Raw genomic sequence first — 10,523 nt, forward strand, 5'->3', positions numbered from 1 at the left:
CAGAGCATTTGCACCTTCCAGTGGCCTTAAGAAGAGTTTCACTATTGCTTTATGTGGAAGCAAAATGAGGCTGAGAACAGTGTAGTTTACTGTTATTACCAAATATGCTACATAAATACCATATGGGAAAGAAAAATGCCAGTGCTATAGTAAGTGGTACTTAGCCTACATTGCAGGCTTATACTGCTGCTTTCCAGTATTATGGAAATTAAATGGTAAGATGAAATTGATGAATCATTTTTCACCCAGTAGTTGTAATTAAAAAAATAAAAAATTAAATTTAAGAACCAGAAGTTTGAGCTCTTTCACAAAGACGTCTCTGACTATGAAAAGCTGAAGTAGCAGAAGGACAAAATTGTCCATGTTCTCTACTTGCAGCCAGCATGTTTGTTTCTTGCAATCCCCAGCCTGGTTGAGTGCAGAAGGAATTATTTATGTTCAAAAGATCAGACCTCTACCAAATAATCTGGGACAGCTGTATGTTTTGGTATTAAATTCAGTGAGAGCAGGAGTAGGGCCATAATGGGTCAGTATAAAGTGAAATCATGTTTTGGCTTAAGCTTTTGCATTTACCCTTCATTTCATATTCACGTTGCCTTCTTAAGGCTCTCATTCGTGCACTGATTCAAAGATAGGATATATGCCAAATGCAGTTCTTTGCATGTCTCTGGTATTGCAGATATTTAATGATTTTTAACAAAATTTATTACCAGTAGAGAGCAGTCTGAGATTAGAATTAATATTGGGCTTTGCATGAGGAAAATATTGTGGTTGAACCATAAATGCAATATACAGTGCAGAATTAAACTGATTAATTTACAAGTACATATGATGCCTGCTTAAAAAAGTAGCTTATTTTTGACATTTGAGTCTTTAAAGAGCAAACATTTGAGACTTCTAACTACAGTCTACAAATTAAAGAAAACATGGCAGTGTACACAACGTAGTATAATTTTTAAAGTTATGACTACTGGAGGTCATACTTCATCTTTCTTCTTATGTCCTATTTAAAAATGGTTCTGTTGTAAATAATATCTATAATTCATGGCTTTTCCTTTGTTTCCAAGCTTGAAACTTGCTTTGCTGAACAGTGAGTACAGCATTATACTGTTGCCTTTATTTCAGTTTGCTTAAACTATTTTTATTAACTTTCAGATTATGAAAATAAAGCCTGTTCTTTGTCAGTAACTTCATACAGTGTTTCATTCATACTGCTGAAAGATGTAAGAAATAGAAATCATTGCCAAAATTAATAAACTCAAGTATAAACTTTCAATCTTTTCCTGTTTAGAATACATTAATCTACATACTAAATCACATAATTATTACAATTCTTTCCATCTTGCAGACTTCATCATTTTTCTTACCGTCTTCTAACTGCATTAATTTTTTTGTATTTAAATTGCTTGTTTTCCAGTGCTGCTTTTTTTTTGTTTATTTTGTTTCACGCTATAACATAGTGTATTTTTATTCTACTCTAACCAGTCCTCTGCATGCTGGAGGGTTCTACTTTCACTGTGTGATCCAGCAGACAGATGGGACTGTTAAGGATAAATCTCCAAAATCTTTAACATCAGAGGGTTTTTTTCTGGAGGAAAAAGCAGCAGCTTATCTAGCCATACCTGAAGAAAGATATGTTTATGCTGTGCAGTTAGCCCTAGTGCCTGGAGCTGGGTCTAGACAGATTCCCCCTCCCTCCCCCAACTCCCAGGCTGTTGTTCTCTTATAAATGCACCTCACCTCTTCTGCACATTTCTTGTGGCTGTGTAGTCACAGTGATGTGCCTGTGCTTCTCTGAGCCAGGCTGCTCTGTCATCCTCTCCCAGCTGGGCAAGGACGCTCCTGCTCTCTGAGACGAAACTGTGGGCAAGACCCTGGAGGGCCAGGCTTAGGCTGCCTCTTCCCTGCAAGGGTGGGGAGAGAGCAGATGAAGCTAAAACACAGCTGAGACTTAGAAAGAAGTACATACTTGAGAGGTTTATATATGGATGGTCAGGTGGTTTAGGCAAAAGAAAACATGTAGGAACAGAGCTGAATTGGGAGTGTAGGCATCTTTGGAGAGGGATGAAAGAGTAGGTGTGTACTGTATATATTCATTATTGTATGAGCAAATAAGCCTGTGACCCATCCCTCCAAATGTCTAATCCAAGTCAATTCCTTTCATCACTGAAGAGCCTTTTAAGACCTCTCCAACAAAGTTTAGTACTCTTTTAACTTCACTAGGCAGCAACAGACCAATGTGGGTCTACAGGAATCTTTCTTTTTAAGTGTATAAACTTACTGATAATGACAACTTCATTAAAATGAAATCATTTAGCCCTAAAAGCCATGGAATGCATGCATGGTCTGCTGTGCACTGGTGCACAATTGTCTTACCCTGCCAGAGTGCTGTGAAAGGGAGAGCAAGGTGTTGAATTCACATACTTTATGATGATAAAATGGCAAGAGAAATCAAACGTAAATAAGAATTTGATTCATGCTGTGGCTGTCTATAGAATCACAGTACACCAATTAGAGAAATAGCATAGATTAGAGGCATGTTGAAATTGTATTTTTTTTATTTTACATCTTGTGTATATTAAGGAAAAATACTTGGGAAGCTGCTTAATTTTAAGGGGGCAATGAAGCAAAGTACACTAAAGGAGCACAGTTCTAATGAAAAGAAACCCCAAATGTTAGGGGAACTAACAGGGTTTTGGTTTCAGAGTGATTAGTTGCATTCTGAATCAAAATTCATAGTTTGGCCCAACCATCATTTTGTACTGTGTTCCTGTACACCAGTGATGTACTATGCTTCATTTCTGTGTTAAACTGGTGCCTATGCAAATAAGAATTTAACATAGCAAGATCTTTTTGCCTTACCACCAAACATACTGGGAGGCAGAGATACCAAGATTGAAAATCTTATACATTTTAACTGTGTGTCCACAGTCTTGCACTAATGTGCTTATTAGCCTTTAATTAGAAAACTGGTTTTATCACAGACAGTGTGAACTTTCTATAAGGAACATGCATGGTATGCTATTTTTAAAATCTATACAGAGGATTAAATAGATAATTGCTAACTACTTTTGATTCTAGACTTTTTGTTTATATATTAATAGGTTTTCCTATTTGAATGATATAAATAACCAAGGCAGAGACCCAGCTTGCAGGAGCCTGAGTCTTTATCACTGAACAGAAGCTGTCACTTCATGGGTGTGGTTCACTTGTTTCTTTCATGTATTTCTTGCTCTAGCGTCAGCCAAGCCTCATCCCATGAGAACTTGTGGTTGCTGTTTTTCTCAGTGCTTCCTTATCTCAGGTTCCAGGGTTGTCTTTTTTTAGCTGTCTTGTTGTTTTGCAATCTCTCCATAGGCTCCCCGAAATACAGTGCAATGGGGCATCTGGAGGACAGTCTGACACTCTGTATCTTGGCTTGGATATGTTTTACCTCCCTAGCTTTGTGGGGGAATTGATAATTAAAGATGAGAGGCTTGTCACTGTAGCATAATGGAGGAAGACTTTAAAATCAGAAAGCAAACATCACAGTACTCAAGAGGAAATGAAAGTTCAAGAACGTCCACATTATTAATTGCTCACTTTGTTTCTCTCTGTGACAAAAATAACCTATATTTTCTATGGCCGTGTATGAATATTTACATTAAAAAATCAGTGTATTCTTTTAACATAATATCCTTTTAATGGCACTGTTGTGCTCTAGACACCTAAAGGAATCTCACTTAAGGAAAAAAGATTTATATCTAGTTTCTCCAGCAGTAAAATAGGAATATCTGTCTGAAGAAATTTGCCTAAATTTCATGGGTAATCTGTAGATTATAAATTCTTGGAGACAGAGATTGCCTTTTATTCTCTGCTAGTAGGGTACCTAGAACAATAGTGTCATTGTAAAGTGACTGTAGGTGAACAGGTATTGAAAACTAATATTTCAACAGCAACAGTACTCAAAATATGTTTTGAAAGATGATGTGTAAAGGCTCTATTGCAAGTCTAGTTTGTAAACAATATAAAAATAAAAAATACGGCACTTGTCTCTCCAGTACCCACATAGTCCAAAAAAAAAAAAGTGAAGGAAAACAACAGCCTAAACCTAGGAAAATCAGTGTTACAAAATACTCTCCGAACAAGAATTAGTATGTCTTAACTTGGCTTTACTCTTGTGTATATATGTGCACCTTAATCCAGCCTTCAGCGAAGGCTGAATTTGGCATTTCCTCACTCGTGCGTGTAAGACAACATTGAAGTGTATGTTTACCATAGCTTTGTTTTAAATATGGAATATAAATTGTGCATATAAAGGCAAAGCTAATGGCAGGAATTATTGTTTGGAGAGTTGGGTAATAGCAACAGAATTTTGGAGATGAGGAAATTGACTCAGTTCTAAGGTCTACACTAGGAGACAAATATTGCACCTACTAGCTGGAAAGTGCCTAGTGGACTCAACTAACTCCTCTGCTGCCTTTGCTCCTTCAGTTAGCATCTCATTTGCAAATCACTAATAAAAGCTTGGAGGAAAGCAGAGGAGGGAGAGCAAACAGGTTACAAAGGCACTTCCATGGCAAAAACTTCTTTTCCCCATGTATCCACCTGAATATTGCAAGCAGAAGCTCTAGCTAGCTCAAGAGGTCATGTCGAGACTGAGCTGAAGAGCAGCTGCTACATGCAGCCTKCTCCTCTGGCAGCATGGAGAAAGTCCAGGAAGAAACACATGACATTTATTGTAGCAACACCCCTACTTCCCTTCTGTGGTATCTATCCTTGTCAAAGATGGCCAGCCCCTTTCATGGTGATTGGCCACAGGGGAGCTACCTTTCTCTAGAGAATCACATCTGTCTCCTTCATGTCTCTCTAGCTTACACTCATCTATTGGCATGCCAGTAAGTTTTTTCTCTTCTCAGGATATTACCCTTACAGACCACCCTTTTGTGTATGGTACTTCCCCCTTCCTTTGGCCATGCAGCCTTCTCCCCATGCATACTTTTCCTTTCCTTCCTAAGGAGTTTCCCTAAACAATGAATAGAAACAGGAAGCCACTTATGGCCTCTTTTCACTTCCCTTTCACTGGAAAGTATTAGGGCTCTTTACATGGTGACCTTGAAGTAGCCTTCCTTTCCCAGCTCAGACTGGTAATGATTGATGTACCTGTGTCGGGGGGGGTAGGGGGAAGGCAAAGAGGAGATGAAATTAAAAAAAAAAAAAAAAAAAGGCTGAGACTGAGGAATTCAGAAGAGAAAAGGGTTGTGGGGAAGGCAAGGAACCCAGCTCACCTGTATAGGCTTGAATGGCTCTGAATAGCTACCCCATGGAGGTGTGATTGCTCTGTATTATGCTCTGTAGGTCAGAGTCACTGGGTGACTGAGAGCTTGCAGTCAGATGCCTGGGGCTTCCTCTTCCCACAAAAGCAGTAGGGAAAGAAATAAGTTTAAAAAAAAAAAACAAAAAAAACCCCAGAAAATTACAGTTTTTTTCTATAGGCTTGTCTTAAAATGTTACTCCTATCAGTATCAATGGAAGAGGCTTGAGTAAATTATGGCCATTTTCAGGAGTGCACACTTATCCAAAGGTGTTCAGCTTCACTTTTTCGTTGAGTTCCTGCTGACAAAACTGCACTGTGTAATGGCTGGGTGTCAATCACCAGCGGACGCTGTCGTGTTCGGCAGAAAGTACTGAGCAGCACTCCAGAGGAAGTGTTAAAAACATAAGCAGCCTCAAGGAATATACAGTGTGTGTGTGCGTTCCTTGTGATTTTTGACTTTGCTTCCCTACTTTGTTTGCATGATAATTCCACCCTTAAATTACATTATATAAAAAAACTACTTTAATGTATCTGCTGAAAGGTTATGGTAATGAGTACATCATACAGTTTCAGAGCATGTCAAATATCAACATATAACTCAGGTATATTTTACTGTGTCTTTGAGGCACTCGGTGATTAATCCTCTTATACAGGTGAGGACAGCGCTGGCTAAATGACTTGCCAAAGTCTGTGCAATGGCTTGGACTGGAATTTAAACAGCTTTTGCCCTCAGATGTGTTTCACCCACGAGAGTTCTGCTTGCCTTGTAATCTATTTGTTCATCACCCTGACATGAATATTGGTTAAATACAGTCGTTTCCATTTTCCACAGAGGATGTCATCTATACTTTCTTACTTCCATGAAATTGGGCTCTTTTTTGTTTTTCAGTTCTATAGTATCCTTCTTTGCTGGGTCTGTGAAGGCTCCCCTCTGCTTTCACGCAAACAGCTGTATTCTGAAAGCAAACAAGGAAGGAATGGTCCTTTTTGCCCCAAAACCACAGAGATACAGAATCAACTGCCCTAAAAAGTTTACAAGCAAAGTGAAACACTTTTAATTTTCCCCTCCCTTCCTTTGCTGTTCTTGACCTGACAGACAGCCTGCTCCATACTGTTTTCATTAGTTGTTCTGGATTCTTTATTTATCCTTTGTAACTCCTAGCTCTTTTTTAGAGGAACTATGGATGATCCTGCTAAGCTCTTGCTGGAGATAGTTCTCTGCAGTTCAGCCAATAGGTTCAGCTCCACTCACACCTGTCTGGAAGTCTCAGACCAGCACCCTGGATTTAAAAGCATGCAGGACAAGAGCCAAGAGATTATCCTCCTGAACTTAAATACAAGCTGGGCTGTCCCCATGACAGCGTGAGAAGTTTGTTTGAATCACTGCAACTGGCTCCTTTTGAAATGCAAGGAACATTCACGTTAGCCGTGAGACGTGCTCTTCTCTTTCCTTCACAGCTTGCATTTTTTTAAACCTGCTTCATTCTGCGTGCTTTGTGCAGAACCCTTTGGATAGCAATTCTGTGTTATCTGAGATATCATGACAAATGCTGGATACAGTAACTCCTAACTCATAAAAAGCACGAATGCCCCTTTCCTTGGTGCCTTGTATTTCTTGCAGCTTTACATCTGGATGGGTTTCCTCATTGTCACTGAACATTAAGTTCAAACCTGTAGGGATTTTTCCATCAGACTCTTAACTCTTTCTGGGTCCGTTCAGCAGCTGTTTTCCTCCTACAGCTTTCCTAATACCACCAGAGGTATTTGTCCTTCATCACTCCGGCTAATTCAAATTCCTTATGTGGGACTCTAAGCAAAACAATTTTTGCTTTTTCACTTCTAGTCAATCTACCCTTACAGTGAGGGCCTCCACTGTTTCCTTTAATCTCCTACTCTCATTCTTGTGAAGGAGGGATGCTCTGGAAACTTTGAATGCTTTCCACACTCATGAATATGGCAATGGAGATTTCTCCTCAGCAGAAGCAGTCAGCTCTTGCTGCATATAGTGATATTTTATTGTCATTCTTGTATGCATCTCACCTGTGGTGAAATGTTTACCTCATTTATGCTAGCCTGTTAAAGACTTGAAGTCATCATCATCAGAGGTTCTCTGTACACTTAAAGCGCAGTGACAAATTTCCTTCCTTCCTTCCTTCCTTCCTTCCTTCCTTCCTTCCTTCCTTTTCCTAGACCATTGTTTCTCATCTCAGGCATGACCCAGCATTTTCTAGCTATCAAGGATTTGGTCTATGAAATCCTAAGGCTCCTTTGCATAGATTTCAACATACTTAAACAGTAGCCTATCACAATTTCCTCATTGCTAAAGTAGGCTAAATGAGGCAACAAGGCAGTTTAAATATACTTCGGTGGTGTCAGAAAATACTTTCCTGAAACTGGTGGTGAGCAGGCCTCTCAGCATTTTACAAAGATTAATGAATTCATCTTCTGAATGTCCCCCAGAGGCAAGAAAGCTTTATGCAAAAAAGGAAACTGGGAATCTGGAGAGATTAATAGATTTGGTGAAGATTACAGAGGAAGTAGTGGCAGAGAGGTGACAAAACTCTGACTTCTTAGCTCCCAGTCCTGTGCTCACATCAAGAGACATCTTGCCAGGAAAAACTGCTGTTTCTATTAGTAGTAGTAGGTTTGTTATTTAACACTGAATGTAGCCCATGTGGCTTCCCATAGAGGAGAATAAGAAACTCCCTCCCTAAGAAACAGACAATATAAGGCAATAGCAAATACAGAACTCAAAAGTAGATGTCTATGTTTATGGGTGTCCAGGGAGAAGAGAGAGGGCAAAAAAACCCTCTCTCTGTGAGTTCATCTTGCAAGCTGTCTTGTAATAACAGACATAAGTCAGTGGCCCAGACAGCACAGAGAGCTATCTCTATGGAGATTACTGGTCTACTAGCTCCTTGGTTGGTATTGTATACAGTGGGCCAAACATTACATGCAAGTGTAACACCTCCACCATATTTTTTTCAATTTGTGGGTTTTGGGGTGGGTTTGTTTTTTTTTTCATGCTCAGGATAAGGCCAAATTCTACCTGGCACTTGCATACCTTGAGCTAGTGGAAAGCGAGAGTCTTCCCTCCTCCCAGCTCATCAGGTTGTCCCAGGTAGATACCCAAGTACATCAGAGGTGATTCCTATAGCAATACAGAGAAGCAGATCAGTATTATTTATACATCACTGAGCATGTTTTAGTCTCACATATTTAAGTGTTTTTCCCTGGAAAAGGACTTTTTATCATTTCTCAGCTACTACTATGCTGAATACAACTTAGTACCCTGTACAGACAAGGAATGTGGGTTTGAAACATCTCTGGTTATAATCTGCTCTGAGGTATCAATAAATATTGTTACGCTCCTTATTTACACAGTATTGTTTCTTTTTGAGGGCTGAGGCATCTTAGGAACACCTTTGCCTTCCTTGGATTTTGGAAGGCAGGATTAGGCCCAAGTGATGCAGTCTACTTCATAGTGATTTTTTAAATGACCTTTTCAAGAATATCCAATTAATGAAATTTATTTCAACTTATCCTGTATCACTGATTGAAGCGAAGAACTTTATTTTTGCCTTGAAGGTGGAATATGTACTGAATAGTCTTTGTCGAAAGCTTTAATCTAATTCGGATGGTGTTGCCTTCCTTTTGTACTGGCATTTCTTCTTTAACCTTCCAAATGCCCCTTGGGTGTTAACTTTTTGATTGCCCTTTTCTAGGGCCTCCTGGAAATTCTTGAAGTTGAGTGGCAGGTTACTGTGACATACTCTGGGCCATCTTTGCCAAGACAGGAATCTGTCAAACAAGTTAAAGACCCCACTGAATTCAAATACAGAATTTAGAAATTGGTTATGTAAAGTTCAATTCCTCCTTGGCAATTTGAACAGTTGCAAAGAGGTAAAACTTCTCTATGCTTAGACTATAAAATAAATGACATTTGCTTTCTGGACCCTACAAGTGACTCCTCCAGTAGTGGTAATATTCCTAGTCAGATGCAGCAAATGAATCAAGTCTTGTTTTATATAATAATAAATATCAAGTGTTAACTTTGCTGAGAGGTAGATATGAATGTAGGTGTCCTCAACTGAAAATACCATCAAGTTCCCCTTGCTTTGTCCACCTCATTAAGATTTAGCGAAAACAAATGGGGCCTGTATTCAGACAATAATTCCTTCATTTCCTCTGTCAGGGGCAACTTTTCTGATGCTAGGTGAGATCATTTATGATGTTCATATTATTATCTTATACAGCTTTGCCTGAGTGGATTCTACAATATTTCTTTGTAATACTTTCAATATTTAGGTTTTGATACTTTTACACACAATGAATTTTTTCATCAATTTATGCATTTCCTCCACTGCATCTTAAATCAGGGATACTGACCACCATCACATCACTTAGTCTCCATACTCTCTGAGTTTTCTCATTCTTTTTCTTCTACTATTTTGTTTTTCTCAGAATTTTCTGGGGAGATTTTTTTGGTTAGCTTAGTAAAATTGCCAGAACTTTATTGTAGCTTATTTCAGTGTCAGCCTGATCCAGATGGAGCTTTCATTTACTAGCTCTGCTGTCCAGCAGTTAATTTCTCAACCACAGTCTCTAACCTCTTTTCAACTAAGATTATAGATTTTTTTTTTTTCCCCCAGCAAGTGCATCTTGTCCTGAAGTACTGCTGTACTTTACCTCCAGCTGTCTTCTGGTTTGTCCCTATGCACTACTGTTGCTCCCTCAAAAAATGGCACAAGCAAATTGTATTGTGGTCCTTGTGCTGCCAGAGCGGGGAGCAAATAAGCGATATCATTTGATGCTTTCCCTTCGTTCTGTCTTCCTGACATTTCTTTCTCTTTGTTGTTCATTTTTCACCTCTGTCCAGTGTTTTAGTTTTTTCAAATGTGTCTCTTGACAGAAATGAAAAATGTGTTTTGTGCACAAGGCCGAAGCTGAACCCAGCTGACCGGGTACTTGCCAAAACCACTGTATGGGAGCAAGGCTGTTAACCATCCTTCTCCACCTCCTTCAAAATCTGCTTGCTCCTCCTACTCCAGACCCCTTGCAGAGAATAGTGGGGAGCGGGGGGGGATGAAAAATAGTCGTGGTCTCCAGCGCTGACTTGTGGCTAGCTGCATGCTGGGCTGAGCCTTGCCCCCGCGCACGCTGCCCCGGGCGCTCCTCGGGCACCCGCGCCGCAGCGGGCTCCTGGCGCCGCGGCGCTGGCCGAGGT

General features: G+C 39.7%; 1 protein-coding gene across 18 annotated transcripts in view; it reads left to right on the forward strand.

Annotated features, from left to right (window-relative positions):
• The window catches only part of FMR1NB (FMR1 neighbor), a 105,278-nt gene that overhangs the window by 34,762 nt on the left and 59,993 nt on the right, over nucleotides 1-10,523 (forward strand). For 2 of the 18 annotated variants that reach the window (XR_003255813.1, XM_026080093.1), the window contains one exon: nucleotides 6,470-6,849. The exons of 14 other annotated variants lie outside the window; for them this stretch is intronic. The gene's annotated coding sequence lies outside the window, so the exon portion shown is untranslated. Of the gene's footprint in view, nucleotides 1-5,949; nucleotides 6,099-6,458; nucleotides 6,850-10,523 lie in introns of those variants that run through there. 2 more of the 18 variants (XM_026080102.1, XM_026080140.1) reach the window with 2 other exon arrangements.

This window comes from Apteryx rowi, unplaced genomic scaffold, assembly GCF_003343035.1.
Source record: "Apteryx rowi isolate R43461 unplaced genomic scaffold, aptRow1 scaffold_115, whole genome shotgun sequence".
Taxonomy (NCBI): domain Eukaryota; kingdom Metazoa; phylum Chordata; class Aves; order Apterygiformes; family Apterygidae; genus Apteryx; species Apteryx rowi.